Source organism: Puma concolor, chromosome C1 (assembly GCF_028749965.1).
Source record: "Puma concolor isolate L17-30 chromosome C1, mPumCon1.1.hap2, whole genome shotgun sequence".
NCBI classification, from domain to species: Eukaryota; Metazoa; Chordata; class Mammalia; order Carnivora; family Felidae; genus Puma; species Puma concolor.
This window is the reverse complement of record NC_141674.1, coordinates 136,533,983-136,550,452: the sequence shown is the minus strand read 5'-3', so window position 1 is coordinate 136,550,452 and position 16,470 is coordinate 136,533,983. Positions and strand designations below refer to the sequence as shown.

The following is a 16,470-nucleotide window of genomic DNA, read 5'->3' as shown; positions in this document are numbered from 1 at the left end:
AACAATTAGCAGGTGATTTCAAGTCATTACCTGCCTGCCACGCTAATTACTAGCCATTACCTGCCAGCAGCACGCGGTTTTGTACAGTTTGTGAGACACAGGAAAGGTCTACTTAACCAGAAGGATCGTTTTTCTCGTACTAAACGCCAGCATTGGCAGCCCCAGCGCCGGTGCCTACCAGTGTTACGTACTGATCAGCTGGCGCTCATTCTGTAAGGATTATCCTCGAAGATGTGCACACCCGCATCTTGCATGGAAAAGGGCAGAGGGACATCTATAGTCCCTGTCGCTTCAAATTTCACATCGTTATATACTAAGGGGGGAAAACCCCGCAAATCCCCATTTTGCAGTTTCCCTACTAAAACGACTCTGGAAACATAGAAAATACAGAGTGAACACAACTCTGTCACTTTAAAAGTGCATTTCCTAATAAATCTGGTTTTAGATTGCCATCTCTTATTACCCATCAATAAGATAAACCTTCCACTGCAATCCTAATTTCCACTTGCAGAATGGGTATTGCTAATGTCTGTAAATTATGCACGTCTCTATTAAATGAAGGTCCATCAAAAATTGTCATTTCTAATCCATACTGTATATAAATTGTGACACAATGGATAATTAAAATTTTTAATGCTTTTCAGTTACTTTTTAAATTGTAAAGAGCCCCGTTCTACTGCTTTCCTTTTAAGTTTAATTTTATGTTATTGTGCGCCAGCCAGTCTCAGCATAACAAACATGGGAATTTATAGCTTTTAATTCACATAATTAAAACCCCGTTCTTTTACTCTTCCGTGTCCTGGCAATGAACACAAGACATACCAGGTATGTATTTTATATTATGTATTTTGCCTGAACTTTGAGGATAATTTGCACGATTTTCCAAAGTGACACTTCTTTTTATTCAGCAGCTTGAACATAAAGACAGAACACTCTTCTGACTGCAAATCTCGCAATTATACCAAGTTATGCTTTGACACTGTTACCACAGGCAAGTGGCCAAAGAGCATCCACAGTCAAAATATCTAAGCAAGTTAACAAGCTCCCTTTACTCTCCACAGAGCGGGAGAAGAAAGGGAATCCAACCCCTGAGAGATGTTAAAATGAAGGAGAAAAAAGCTGTTGGTGTTTGTTAAAGAAAATGGTGTCAGTGTCTTGGGCTGATCAAGGTGTCGAATCTGAGGCCCTGACAGATGCCCAGGCCTACGTTTGACAGGAAGCCTTTTTCCAGGTCAGATCTGCTTTGATGATCTCAACTAATGAATGACTCGGGTCTACAAGCCCACGCGTTGGAGCTACACCTTGCTTTCATGGTTTGGTCGTACTGGTCTGCCCTCCCTCTCACCTCCCTTTCCCTCATCCCTTGTAAGAGTGCATTTTGCCTCCTCTTTTTTCAGTTCCATTTTATAAAATATCACCACATTTACCACACGGAAGACATCGAAACTAATTAAGTAAACTCCAAAGAACTATTACAAATCATTTTGCTTCAGCCAGAGATATTGGATTTAATTAGGTGAATCCGTGTTGATGGGGTACAAAAACAAAAGCTATCTCCTGTTTGAAAAGGTTCAGGCCCTAGAGAGACCCAGTGTTCCCACTATGACACAAATAATAATTGAGCACTTCTTAAAAAAAAAAAAAGGCAGGCATGAAAAGAGTTTTCTGTTGGAGACAAAAGCTTTCAACTAAGGTTTGTTTTCTCTTTTTGCCAGGTGATTTAAAAAAAAACACACCATCTACAAAGAAATAGCTAAAACCTACATTGATATCATCCCCATGACATGGAATATAAAGTGGTTCTAACAAGCATCATTTTTGCAAGTGATTAATCAAAATCTATTTAGCCAGTCATCTTCAATAATTATCAACAGACTTGCTTAAGAGCACAATGAAAATAGTTCATGTTCCCCAGGTTACCTCTCCATCAGATAACAACTTGTCTTCAATATATAAAACAAAAAGCTCAAGTTTAAAGGCAATGTAACTGTTAAAAAATGCAAACTTTAGTGTGATAATTTGTTATAGAACAGGGGAAGAGAAACTGTAGATATTACATGGCTCCACTTTGAGCACAGTCTCGTGGACTGACATGAACCCTATTTCCATCGTTAACTTGGGAACGTGTTCTTTTGATATATTGGCAGTAAATAATATAAGATGGGGTAATTATTTTTGAATCCATCTTTATCATGAATTAGTTGCCAATCTCTGATATACAGACACGTTGGATCTTAAAAGAAGATGGTATTCTTTCCCAACACAGTTTACCTCTATTAAAATATTTATTAGATGAGATGCCGAAAATGTGATGCCAGTTGTTAAATTCTTACACCACAGACTTAACTGTGGTGTAACATCGTCAAACTTCTTAGGACGATGAAAAGTTGTCATTATAGCCTTGACTCTTTCTCTTACACACATGCACACAGAAACATACACGTAGAGGTTACGAAGGAAAACAAATACATGTTGGTTTCCATATGATAAACAGTAGATCGCTTTTGATTCTAACTGGTATTTACAGTTTGAAGCAGTTCTGAATAATGGCTTTTTTCTATGCCGTTGTTAAACAATTTCTCTGGAATTTCCATCCAACAAATGCACATAACTTCCTATGGCAGAATAGCCTCAAAGCAAGCCTGAAACAGTCATGCAAGTTACCAAAAAGGCCAATGCAATATTTCCCGAGTTTAAGCACACCTCCAAATTCCTTTCTTCAGCTCCTAAAATGTTGAAAGGAAAATAATTTCCTACGTTGGCATTTAAATGGTATCGTTCCATGTGAAAAGAGTTACTAAGACATTTGTTGGAAGTCAACAAAAATAATTTGGACATATTTTGGACTTATTTTATCTGACTCCTCGACATTTAATTTGGTGTGAAAAACGGCAACGGTCGAAAACAGATGTTAAGGGGCCAAGTATACAGCAGAGGTCAAAACAAACATAAAACACCGCTTCCATTTCTAAAAGAGGGGGGAAAAATGATTCCTCCAGCAACAGGTTCTACGTTCAACCTGCTTTTTTATTGTTCTGCTTGGGATATCTGTAGACTGCACAACGCAGCGCTGTCGGCTGTACAGCAATACCTCTCAGCACTGGTAATTTAAGACTTTCTTCTCTGTAATACACTGAACCATCATAACCTGTCTCTTCCCATTTAGTTTAACCTACAACCACCACATACTGATTTGGCTGTGTGTGGCTTTTTCTATTGCCATTTATTACTCTGCTCGACTCCTGAAATTCTGTTTGCAATTTAAGGCCACAAATTAGAAGCGTAAGTCATCTGTTTCCTATAATCCCCCTGTCAGGACTGGAATCACATTTGGAGCTCAGCACTGAGTCTGGGCCTGGGCCCTTACAGACTTTCTGATTGGCTGGCCTCTCTAAAAGCTGCAGTGGACTAAATAAAATGCTCTGGAAAATAGAGTTTTTACCCTCCCCTCCCCAAGAAAAAGGATGAAAGAAAAGAAATCGAGTTGCGAATATTTTTCTTCTCCCTTACGTAATTCTCAAGTCAATTGTTACAATGGTAGGTTGTTGGTTTGTTGGGCGGTTTTTCCCCAGTAAAGAGCACAGCTGAATATTATTCTTTAAGGACAAAATGCTAAGCATTGAAGATTCCATGTGAAAGAAAAGTGGAATCCTGCTTCAACCAGCTACGTATTTTTGCCACACACGGAAGATCTTTTATAAGTCCTGCCATGTTTCCTACAAAACACATTTTTTATATTGCAGATGTACTAATTAGCTGGGTATTTTTTAATAGTGTCATAGATCTTTTGCTAAACTAAAAACCTGTGAAATCCTAATCCACTCATTCTACGACACTTTGCCTTTTAAAGTATTTTGTCAAATTTCACTTACTTACTATCCCTGGATTTTATAGAAACTTTTTCAAGAAATCAAATACGAAATTAGTTTACCCTTTGAAAACACAGTTGTCCTTTAAATAACATAAGCATTTCAAAAATTTGGGAATATGACTTTCTTCTTTCCTTTTTTTCCTCAGTTCTTTTTAACAGATTTCCAACTCTCCCTGCTGTGGTTTTAGACTCTTTCAGCATTTCGGATTTTAAAATATTTCCATTTTCTTTCTGTCTACTTGCAGTGCACAACATATCAGATTATGTATTAAGGACAGCAAAATACAAAATAGAAATGGAAAGAAATACCAAATAGCAACATCTAAAACCATACTCTGAGTTCTCAGTGCAGTTGTGGACTGCCACTGGGCTTTAAAAAATCATTAGTTGGGGCGCCTGGGTGGCGCAGTCGGTTAAGCGTCCGACTTCAGCCAGGTCACGATCTCGCGGTCCGCGAGTTCGAGCCCCGCGTCAGGCTCTGGGCTGATGGCTCGGAGCCTGGAGCCTGTTTCCGATTCTGTGTCTCCCTCTCTCTCTGCCCCTCCCCCGTTCATGCTCTGTCTCTGTCTGTCCCATAAATAAATAAAAACGTTGAAAAAAAAAATTAAAAAAAAAAATTAAAAAATCATTAGTTAACAGGAATAAAATCCAGCAGCCTGACTCATGTATATTAATATACTTGTAGTAGCTATACCTGGGCCAAAAGGTTGGAAATAAATGGATCAATAGTAGATGAATGCCCCCAAAAGCAGAGTTTGTATTTCAGCAGAGAACAGAATTCAACTGGGAAAATTATATATGTGGTGCATGCTAAATTTCAGCCAAAAATAAAAATTAGGGAAAATAATAATATTAGTAATAATAATAATAAATGATTTTAAGAAAAACAAAAGAATTTAAAGAGAAACAAAAGAATTAGAATATTAAATCATTTTAAAGGTATGTGATTATTTACAGAACCACTTCTGGAAATGTTTTGTGCTCCTGTAACTTAAATTTGGTTTCTTTTTTTTTTTAACATCAATTTTTGCAGGCTGGTAGTCTATAGCGTGGCCTGTGATGTCTGGTAATTTAAAAGAAACAAAGGAGGAAAACTCGCCAAGACGTTGAGGTTTAAAAAAAAAATAGCTACTGTACATGCGCACTCTATTTTCTAGTTTTTTTTTTTCAACTATACTTTCTGTGTTGCAGATTTATTTAATAAACAAATGCATCTTCTGGGCCCATAATACACAAATGCATGCTACTGTTAATTCATTTACAGAATGCGCCGTGATGGCCCCTAAGCAAAAGAGCAATCTTGTTATAATGAATGTGTACTATTCTTAATAAGCACACTGTAGCAACGACCCACACTGCACACAAAAGCACACCCAAACCATTTGGTTTGTTCCCAGAGCTCGGACACCAGCACCACTATTAAATAGCTGTGCGCTGGGAGAGCAATCCAGTATTGGCATGCAAATGAGCGCACGAAGAGGCCAGATGCTGCTCTTTAGAAAGGAAAAGTGCCTCAGCTCAAATTTGGTGGTGGTGGGGGAGAGAACCTGTGAATGTTGCAAGGAAAGGGCAGTTAGGAGATTGTGCTCTATCCTATTTCTGACGAGGTGGGGGGGAGCCGCCGGTGGGATAAACCTAGGACAGATGAACTGAAAAGAACTTTCTGCAAACACGGGAGCATTCAAGCACTCTTTTTTCCATGGGTCCCCTAGAGATTGCCCACCACATTTTTGGTTTTCTTTTTTTGTTTTGTTTCTTTGGGTTTTTTTTTTTTTTTTTTATGTCTTCCTCTCAGGTCCAGAATGATGACTCTTGTATTGAAAACTTGAGAGGCTTCATCTCTGCTTTTTTAAGTCGACAGTATCATGATTCATGAGAGTTCAATGATTCTTGGAAGTTTTATCATTTCAAATAAAATATGAGGTTACTGAAAAGAACGTGAACAATTTTTCACCACATTGGCTCATCATAGAGTTTGGTGAGCTTTCATAATTTGTAGTGGGCATATGACCCATTAGTGGCTGTCATTATCATATCATAACATTTGACTGCCTTGAGGATAGAGTAGGAAGGAAGCCAGTACTCAAGAGACTGAAACTGGCCTTCCAACAACTTTGGTAGACTGTGTTCCAACCAGAATCAGGACATTGTTTTGCCTGTTGGCTCATTTTTCATTTTCTCTTCTTCTCAGTGTTTCAGGAGTCATTGATTCATCTGACTTCTTAAAGATAGTAGGAGATGATAAGGATTGAAGTCATGGTCATGTGTTTTGAGAAAAGGACTAAGGAAAAAGCAGCAGAAACACCCATACATAGTAAAATTCACAAGGGTAGATAAAAGGACTCCTGTGACACTGCTAATTAAAATACACAGGTGTAATATGCCTCCTTTCTAACAATGGCACTTGGGGACAGGAGCTTCCTCTACCCTCATTATTAATCATGTAATAATAGCATTCACCGTGTAATTCCAATAAACATGTCTTGAATACCTACTATAGGCTGGATGCCGCACAAAGCTCTAAGAAGAGCTGTGTGTCATGGGAGATAAAATGGTACCAGGTAGTGGCCAAATCTACACATTAAACCTCCTGATTGTGGGTGATTAATTATAACTCCACAATAAACAAATCTTCCATGCAGAAATACTGACTTTAGTAAAAATAAAAATGGATGTAAAAATAGCCAGTGAGATTATGTCGATTTTTTTCTTAGGTGATTATGACAGTCTCTAAATTTCTGAGCGGCCCTTTCCTGTTAGTCAAGTGGTCCGTAAAATTCACCCAAACCTTAATAAATATGTACTGAGCACTCTATCAGTTTCCTAAGGCTGCCTAGGTAACAAAGTATCACAAATCGAGTGGCTTAAAACAACGGAAATGTATTCTCTCATAGTTCTGGAGGCTAGACATCCAAAATCGATGTGTTGGCGGGGCCACACTCCCTCGGAAACCTCTAAAGGAGGATGCCTCTTGGTCTCTTCCAGCGCCCGATAGCCCCAGGTGTTCCTTGGCATTTGGCCACACAACTTCCATCTCTGTTTCTGTCTTCACCTGGCTGTCTTCCCTCTATGTCCCTGTCTCTCTTCTCTCTTTTATAGACACCAGTCACATTGGATTAGGGCCCATCTTAATTCCGTATGATCTCATTTTATCCTGATTACATCTGCAAAGACCTTATTTCCAAATAAAGTAACCCTCAGAGGTACAGGGGATTAGGACTTTTACGTTGTTTAGCTGGGGGACACAGTTTAACCCATCACAATCACTTACTAAGTACCAGGCATTTGCACATGGGAATTTTATCAGTGTATCGTGGAAAAGTTCTATGAAATCTGTTGTGGAATTCACAACAAAAATGTTGTTGAAGACATTCCTACTTCATCCTAGAGAGCCATCTGTCTGCACCCTCAGGAGAATATGTTCTCAGGACTCCGCGTGAGGAATCATCGAGCTTCTTTCAATTGTCTTCGAAACACTTTAGATGCTATTAGTCTCCTAACTGTTCTTATTTCTCTCTTTGAATTGGCTGCTAGCAACTTCAGAATCAAATTTGGACCCACCACAAATAAGGATATAATAGCCTCATGATTGTATTTTATATGGTGAACTTTACCCAGTTCTAGCTTATTTTTCTACTTTTTATTTCCTTGTGCCATTTACGTGGTTTTTGTCTTGTCGGTGCGTTATTGGAAATGATACTTAGTGATTCATTTGGAAGCAAATTTATTACAAATAATTATTACAAATAAATGTTTTAATTAACTAGGATAAACCCAAGTGAATTTGATTTTCTCTAAAGCAAAAGTAACTTAAAACTGAAATATATATTAAAAAAATTGAAATATATATAAAGAAAATACATTCCAAATACTAACTTACCTGTTCTTAATGAGTGCGAATAAGCAAATATTAATGACATACGATAGAACATTTATAAGTTAGGCTGAATCCTCATGTAATATTAAAGTTTGAGGGAAACATTTGAAACAAAGTTTCTGGGAACTTCTGTGTGCCTATAATGAATGAAAAAGAGAAGACCAAGGGGCTAACATGATCACTTGCTTTAGGTATCCAAAGGAAGGGAGAGACATTGTATTCTCAGAGTCCAGATTAGTATCAATAGCTATAGAATATCACAAGCCAGAGTGAGAAGAACTAATAATTCAAGATGATCAACATATGGAATGATTGCCCCATTCTCAACTCCCCATTATTAGAGGTGTTCAAGCTAAAGCATATCATCAGTCAGGGATCTGAAATAATGAACCTCAGCGTTGGTAAGAATTTGGCTTAAGGAACCATATTTCCTTCCATCTAAAGCCAAAGGTCGATGATTCTACAGTTTATTTTTAGTAAAAACATACTGCCATCATTTTATTATAATTAGAACCATTTAAGCAATTCCAAAATTTATAATGATTTCACATTTAGAAAAGGGTTGGATGTAGTCACCAGTCGTACACCCAAACTTCCTTTCTACAATCTAACTGAATAACACAGCCACAAGGCATATAATTTGAATAAGCAGGCTATATATCATCTCACTAATTTTAAAAAGAAACAACTGAATTTTAGCAAGAAAAAACTGTTCGATGACATGCACCAAGTCTATAGCACAACCAGAATTATAAATTGCCAGTCCTGAGATTGCAGTAGAGATGTAGCCACACTACTTCCAAAGAATCAGAAAACCATGACAACCTTTACCCAACCACTCAACGCAAAACATATGTGACCTCTCCTTATGCAATAGCTAGACATCTAGTTTCCAAATCCAGTCACTGAAAGGCACAGGGTAACCTTGTGGCAGTTTGGCTGATGATTGTGAATGTGGCTCCAGGGTCTCATGACTTTCAGATCACATCCATGCACCTTGGCCATTGTCATAATTAAATGTTTCCCCTACTCACACACCAGTGAGCCAAATTTCCGTTTGGCGGGATGATAGGACTTACCTGGGCATCTCCCCCATAAACATGTGCTGTTCTCTGCTTTGATTCCTGGGGTTTCTTTCAAATGCCTGCGCACTCAGTTTAGTAGATGAGATCAGTATTCCTTATTCCCTTTCCCTGATTGATAACAAACTACTGCCACAAACCCTGAGTGGTCCCTCCACATTATTTCTGGCTTTCCCCGTGATATGCTGTGTAACTTTACCCAAGTCACTCGTTCCTTCTATGGGTAGGGTCCTTTAGTGGTAAACTGGAGGTGGTTAGTCTTACCAGATCATATTCAGGAAACACTAAAGTCTGCACAGGAAAGTTCCTATAGACAAGGGAAAGTATCATCATTACTGCTGTTGTTTTTGACTACTATAGTTGCAGAACTTGAAGATTTAAGGTCTCCTTGCGGATTTCACTGTGGCCTTCAGAATCTGAGATTTAATTTTAAAAGAATGAAATTTCCAGTCTGCTTCCCAGGGATAACTGTGAGAACGTATGCTGACAGGCTGTTGTCTTCAGAGGCAAAATCCAGACACACTAAGACAATGCCACAGCTTGAACAGGGGTGACCCTTCCCCATTCATCTTAATGGAGTGTTAAACTTGAAGCCTAATTAGGTCCACTTAAATGCCAACATTATTATACTTTTCTCTGCTTATCTTCATACCAGAAACAATCAACTAATGCACTCATTTAATCTGAGTGCGTGCAACGATCACATCCAGACACCCTGTCATTTTGATAGCCTCCTTTGCAGTCATAAAAGTACAAGTTTTAAACTTGCACTTGGTTCTTTTTAATTATCCATGTAATTAGATTACTTTCTATTACCTTGAAATTTTAGAGGTGAGATTGTATACCCATACATATGATGTTTTGTAAGGCAGTGGGGCCCGATCACTATTCCCATAATGAGAAGCTAGTATCAAACTTGCTCCCAGGATAACAAACTGAGATGTGTTAAATGAAAGATCCCACTCCTGCCCTTCAGAGAAGGTTCACAGCTTCATGGTTTATCCTTTGTGCATGTGCCTGAGCTTTCTACATTCCCTCTCTGATTCATCATTGCTGCGTAGACTCTATTTTAATGTGTAACTCCTATAACAAACCTTGGAAGAAACAGAAAGAGAATTGAAAATACATACATAAATCCGCACTTGCCTGTTCTGTACCTAGGAGGCTCTCGATCTAGGCTCTCAATTCAAAGTCCTTGACTACCTTATAAAATATCTCGTAAAAGTGTATTTATTTACTCACGGCTATAAGGAGATTAGTCTGTTTTTCTTTGATGGTCTCTGTGCCAAGATGGCATACAAGAAAATTTTTGCAGGTTCGTCATCCAGGCTTAGGGAAAAAGACATCGGTGGGTATCTTCAAAATAGGACAAATTTCTCATCACTCTGCCCACAACTCTCCCACCTAAAGCCATATGTCATGTACCCTAAGCATCTGAAGGTCAAAGAATATGAGGCTTGGAGGAATATTTCCCTCAGATGTCCGTAATAGACGTTTCTAGTGTCCACCTTCGTTTCCCAACCACTCCTAGACCTATAGGAAAGTATGTTTCTTAGCCCCTTTTGCAGTTGAGCGGGGCTGTGACTAATTCAGAACAGTGGATTGGGATGCGGAGGTCACTTTGAGGAGGAAACACTCAAGAGCCAATGCATAATCCCTAATGTTCTCTTTCCCTGCTTAGACAAACCCTAAAGCCCCACGTTGAGAGAAAAGTGTCATGGGATAGAAACAGCCCAGAATGCTTGGTTTCCACACAGAGGACCCCCTGGAGAGATGCCCGGGCCAGCAGAAGGTTTGCATGACTGAAAATAATACTATTTTGGTTAACCGTTGGGATTTTAGTGTTGTTTGTTGCTACAATATTACTTAGCCTATCTGGTCCAAAACAATTTGTCAGAATTAATTTCCAAGCCAAATCTCACTAGATGCACTCCCATACATAACTGTCATCGCTACCTTTTTCTAGCTCCAAATACGAGAGTGAACAAATGAAGTTTCAGAAGTCACTCCAGTCCACTGATCTCCAACTTCCCTCCTCTCCTCGTTGTTGATTCCCTTTTGTTTTATACTTTGATCTTGAAATAAGTGAATTAAATCACATCACATACTCTTTTCCACCAAGAAAGAAACTTGGGAGACAATGGTCCCTCACAATGCCCAGGGCATTTCCAAAAACAGAACACTGGCATTCAAAACCAAAGCTAGAGTCAAAGAGGGTTGGGGAACAAAACCTTAGGTAAAACCCTGAAATTCAGGTTTGCATTATCCAAGTAAGCACCAGTATAAATGCCCACTAGCTAGCTGCAGAAATAAGGCACTGTCCAAAGAGAGCCACTGGAGAGGATTGGAAAAACAGAAGTTATACAGAATCTTGGGGCTTATGTTAATACAAATATCAAATCATATCTGAATTCAGCTAAGCAGTATTTTGATTGAGCCTTTCAGAGGGTACTTGCAAACAACTAAATATTTAAAACAATTGGGATGCCTGGGTGGCTCAGTCGGTTAAGTGTCCAACTTCAGTTCAGGTCATGAGCTTACGGTTCATGAGTTTGACTCCCATGTCAGGCTCTGTAGTGACAGCTCAGAGCCTGGAGCCTGCCTCAGATTCTATGTCTCCCTCTCTCTCTGGCCCTCCCCCATTTGCACTTGCTCTCTCTCTCTCTCTCTCTAAAATAAATAAACATTAAAAAAAATTAAACTTATAAAACTATTGCTCTGAAAACTTTGAAGGCAAATAACTAATTTTTATTTAGACAGGAATGTGTTTGTTATATTTATGTTAAATCAGATCATGCGGTCTTTAATACTTTCTGACTTCAGAAGAAGTTTGTTTCCTACTCACAGACTCAGTCATGCAAACCCTCTAACTGATCCATGGATAGTAATAAGCTCCAGTGGGGACTGAAGAAGCAAAGCGAGTCTTAGCCTTAGTAAAGAAAGGGGTGAATGTTCGAGATGCAGATAAAGGGAAAATCTACTGCTAGCAAGAACTGGGCAAGCCGCATGGTTAGGAAGCCCTAACCTGTGAGTTAAATAACAGTGAGGATCTGCTTGGCTCCCACAGAAGATGGCCAGCCAGGAAGACCGTGTGCAAAGTGGAAGGCATACTTACATAAGAGTTCTTTGGGGCTGGGAAAGCAACTAGCTCTATGGCCTTAGGAAAGTTAGTCTTTCCTTCAGGTAGAATAAAAATACCTACCTCACAGGTTAGTATGTCAATTAAAATTTGAATGAGATTGTGCACATAAGAGTGCCTGAGTGGCTCACTTAGTTAAGCATCCGACTCTTGATTTTGACACAGGTCATGATCTCATGGTTCATGAGTTCAAGCCCTACGTGGGACTCTGCTCTGACAGTACAGAGGCTGCTTCGGATTCTCTCTCCCCCTCTCTCTTTGCCCTCCCCTCCCTCAAAATAAATAAGTAAACGTTTTTTAAAAAAGACTGTGCATGTAATATTCCTAGTACACTGACTATATATAGTGAGTTTTCAGTTAATGTTAATGAACTCTTATTAGATTGCATGTTATCTAATTTTTTTTATTTTTTAAAAAACTTTTTATGAAGTGGGGAGGGGCAGAGGGAGAGAAACAGAGAATCTCAAGCAGGCTCCACCCCCGAGTGTAGCCCAACGAGTGTACTCCATTTCAGGACCATGAGATTGTGCCCTGAGCCAAAACCGAGAGTTAGACACTTAACCAACTGAGCCACCCAGGTGCCCCATGTATTTTCAATTTTTTTTATTGAGGTATAACTGACATATATATATTTAACTTACAGTAATAAAACCATAGGTACATAGCCAATAATAATAGTATTATAGATGAGTTCCTTCAATAATTGTGTTTCTCTGAGTGAAAAGGGAGACACAATTCTGACATGTCTTCCTCTGATCTCAATACCCAAGTGGCTCTCATAGTGTGAATATTCCCCAGGGACATGTGAGTGATATAATGGGATTTGGGGGAAATTTTCACCATTTGGAAATTTATCCCTAAACACCGTACAATGTGCAACTCTGCTGTAGTAAGGAGTCCTTGTACTGCAATGTGTGAAGGATGACTCACAGTTTGCTAAGCATAATTTTTATTTGCTCCCTCCCCCACCATGCAAAACAACATGATGTTGCAAAGAATATAGCACTGGGATCAGCAGAACTGACCAAATTTTCAAATTTGATCACCATTCAAATTTTAGCTTCGCCATTAACTAGTTCTGACACAAAGGCCAAGTCTTGAACCTCTTCGAGCTCCCGCTTCCCCATGGATAAAAGTGGGAAAACCTCAAAGGGATGTAGTGAGGATTAAATCAAATAACACGTGCAATGTGTCTAGCACGATACAAGCAAAAATATGAACTCTCTTCCCAGCCCCATAAATCCCAGCAATTCTAACACAGAGTTCTCAGAGCGTTGTACTATTCGTGTGCATCTCTCTCACTAGATCAGGAGTTTCCTGAAGGCGGTAGCTAAGATGTTGTGTACTTGTACTCCACACATCTAGAAGGACAGAGTTAGGAGTTCTGCTATGGTAGAAAGAGAAACAAAGAGTGATTATTGGTTTCTGAGCACAAGTGAAATAAACACAACTGTATTATCTCCCAGAAGCTTGAAAACACCATTCATAAGCACTGTCTCTACTCACCTACCTCAACTTCTCTCCTCTGTGTATCCCAAAGGCATCCATTCCTACCATGCTGATCCTGCTTTGGCCAAAGTCCCCACTGACCTCCATGTTCTCTGTGTTCTCTCCCTCAACCTCTCAGCATTATTTGGCACAGTTGACTGCCTTTCCTTGAAATGCTTTTTTCTCTTGGCTTCCATGACACCATACTCTCATGGCTTTACTCTGTTCAGTCTCCTTTTCTGTCTCTTCCTCTTAAAAAAAAATGTAGGGTTCTAAACTTTGTAGTGGTCAGCTCCTTCCTGGCCCTCTTCTCCATCTACACGCTCTCACTGGTGAGCTCGCCCATTCGCTTATTGGATAGTGAGCACCACCCAAATGCTAACGAATCCCACATCTTTATTTCTAGCCCTGATCATTTCCCAGAAATCCAAGCTTATATAATCAACTGTTTCTTGAGGTCTTCACTTATATGCCAAATAAATCTTTCAAAACTCACACACATAAAAGAGAAAGTGTGGTTCCTTCTTTCCCCTTCCAATTGACTCCTGCCCTAGAAACCTCCATCTTGGTAAGTAGCACTATTGTCCCTGGACTTTGAAACAATTCTCAAACTTTAATATGTATATGAATCACCTGGAGATCTTCTAATTCTGTAGGTCTCTGTTATAACATATGATTCTGCATTTATAATAAGTTACAAATGATGTGATGCTGCTGGTCCTCAAATCACATTATTGAATAGCAAGGACCTTTGAGGTAACTCTTAGTGCCTCTGTTTCCCTAGTGAACATTCCCCACACATGTTCTATCAGTAATGCTTCATCAACCAAATTTCTTCAGAATCTGATTATTTTCCAACTCACAGCACCTAGTCAGTACCACCATCATCTGTCTCCTGGACTATGGACATAGATTCCCAACCATTCCCCTGTTTCCACTTGGTCCCCTGCTCTGTAGGATGTTGTGTCCACTGCAGCCTTAAAATACCAATCACATCAGATCACAACTAGCCAAAGTTTTTTTTTTTTTTTCTATCACACCTATGATCAAATCCCATTAATGACTTTAGAGTAGCCCCTCCCTGTCCTTCACTTTCATTTGGCATCACTCACGCTATGTCCCAAGAAGATCCAGCCGCAGTGATCTTTCACTCCTTAAATTTACCAAGCTCACTCCCACCTTGAGGTTTTTACACTAACTGCACTAGCACTGCACTGCTTGAAAGACTCTTTGCCCTTGACCTTTCACAGGGTTGGCTCCTTCTTGTCATTCACATCACAGTTTAAATGTCACCCAGAGTGACCTGCCCAAACATCCAATCCAAAATAGCCACTCTGTAACCTGTCTCTTGATATCAAATCACTGTTTTATTTCTCTGCACGTTATTTATGCTATGTGATATTTTTCTGGATTATTTATTTGCTCATGTTCTGTCTCTGTTCCCTCTTCCCTCCCTCAATCTCAATCCATGCTCATTCTCTCGCTCTCTCTTCCTCTCTCCATCTCCCCCCACCCACACTAAGAGGTAAGCCCCACAAAAGCAGAAACTATGTCTACCTTGTTACCAGTTGTGATCCCTGCATCTAGATCCATTCCTGGAATGTAGTAGGCACTCAACCAGCACTTGATGTATGATTGCATGAGTAAATAAATGATTGAATGAAAAGTTCTGGAGTCTATTGCAGAGTGAGAGGGGATACGCGCCTGCCTGGTGTCTGGGCTTTCCACTTTGTCCTGCAGGATCCTTCTTAATTTCTTCTCTGAGTCCACTCAATTCCACATGGTATACCTAAAAGTGAAGATAATCATCTGGGTGGGGGGTTAGGCTGTCATCATTTTTGTCATCAAAGGACCTTGGTTTTCATAGTCTCTACCACGAACACTAGAATTCAGCTCATTCCAAAATAAGCCAGCTAGGTTCTCAACTAAAAACAGCATTCCCTCTGAGCATGGACTTCATTTCCATGACTCTCCACTGGTCACTTTCAAAAGCTATACTTAACTCCACACCCATTTATTATTTGAGGGTGGCAGGGGTTGGAGGTTGGAATGGAGCTTACTCATAGTGATTTGAATACGTAGTTTGATAGGATTATTATAACATACATGCATGGAAACAGGGCCGTTCTGATGGGTCACAAAATGTGGTCCTCTAGCCGGTGGTATCTATATTACCTGGGAACCTGTTAAAAATGTAAATTCTCAGGCTCCGCCCCTGACCTGCTGAACAGAAACTCTGGGAATAGGGCCAAGCAATCTGTTTTAAAGGTTCACTAGATGATTCTGTCACATGCTAAAATTTGAGAGCTACCAACTTAAACCATTCACATATTCCACCATGATCTTCCATTGCTCAGGAAAGTTGGTGATCTCAAGAATACTTTGTCTACCCCAGCCTTGCAGCTCACTGCGCCAGGCACATGCTCTCCTGTGCTCCCCATAGCCATGCCTCACAAAACTGACGAAATCAAGGACCTTCTGCTCAAAGCCAGAAGAAGCGATGCCAACACTGTCAAGGTCAAGAAAAATAAGGATAATGTGAAGTCTAAAGTGCGATGCAGCAGATACTTTGATATCTTGGTCATCACAGCCAAAGAAAGGGCAGTGAAACTGAAGCAGCCTCTGCCCCCCATGTTGGCAATAAAGGAGCTAAAATGACCCTGGCACTGATTTCACTGTATTAAAACTTTAAAAATCTATTTTAAAAAAAGCATACTTAGTCTAGACATTATATAATATCCAAAAGGGTGACTCAGACCTGCCCAAGTTGAGTATTAGCAAGCAGATACTCTGGAATGCTTGACTGACCTAAGTTTATCCAAGAAATGGGACTCAACCAAGCTTCTTCACTCAGCTTCCTTTTACCTTTCTTGTCACTCTCTGTTTTTCCCTCCAATGCAGCTGATACCACTCCAGCGAGACCGCTGGTTCCCGATATCCAAGAAAAGAACTAACACCTGACTCTTAAACTAACTGGGTTTTAAACTGCTGGGTAGTAGTCTTGCAAACACAC

General features: G+C 39.7%; 1 pseudogene; it reads left to right on the top strand.

Annotated features, from left to right (window-relative positions):
* Nucleotides 1-15,902: 15,902 nt before the first annotated feature.
* On the top strand, nucleotides 15,903-16,115 carry LOC112872126 (large ribosomal subunit protein eL38 pseudogene; annotated as a pseudogene).
* Nucleotides 16,116-16,470: the final 355 nt, after the last annotated feature.